We start from the raw sequence: 677 nt of genomic DNA on the forward strand, positions 1-677 counted from the left end.
TGGCTATAACCTAATGATTTTTCCAAGACAGAAAATATAGTCCTAACAAAAAAAAGAAAAGAAAAAAGAAAAAATATATATCATTCTATATTATAAAAGCAACAGAAGAGTAAGCCAAGTGAGGGCAATATGAAACTATACATACTCATGGAAGAAGAGGAACAATCAAAACTTTTAAAGCTGTAAGAACACTGAAAGAAATAAGCATACCTCTCACCCAGCCACCTGAAAAGCACTGTTGACTCTTGTTCAAAAGGACAAGACATACATGCATTCCCCCTGTACAACAGGGCCATAATATTTCCCAAACTTCGCATCCACCCCCATTTCTCTAGATAGCCAGTAACATTCTGGCAGGATTTTTATGGCAAATCATCAGAATGCTCTGTATGATTACAAGGATAGAAATTTCCCAGAACTGAGACCGAATAGATGACAGATCATTTGCTAGCTTGTACACACTCAATTTACCTTATTCTGGTTAATAAATTCTGGTAAAAAATACCCAAGAATTTTCCAATACTTTAAGACACTAAAAAAATGACTACTTGTGAGTGTTTTTTTTTTTTTTTTTTTTGAGAGTCTCACTCTGTTTCCCGGGCTAGAGTACTGTGGCATCGGCCTAGCTAACAGCAACCTCAAACTCCTGGGCTCAAGCGATCCTATTGCCTCAGCAT

The 677-nt window shown here is 36.6% G+C and overlaps 1 protein-coding gene across 1 annotated transcript in view; it reads right to left on the reverse strand.

Annotated features, from left to right (window-relative positions):
* The window catches only part of NASP (nuclear autoantigenic sperm protein (histone-binding)), a 25,287-nt gene that overhangs the window by 15,971 nt on the left and 8,639 nt on the right, over positions 1-677 (reverse strand). The gene's annotated exons all lie outside the window — the stretch shown is intronic.

Source organism: Propithecus coquereli, unplaced genomic scaffold, assembly GCF_000956105.1.
Source record: "Propithecus coquereli isolate 6110/MARCELLA unplaced genomic scaffold, Pcoq_1.0 Scaffold299, whole genome shotgun sequence".
Classification (NCBI taxonomy): domain Eukaryota; kingdom Metazoa; phylum Chordata; class Mammalia; order Primates; family Indriidae; genus Propithecus; species Propithecus coquereli.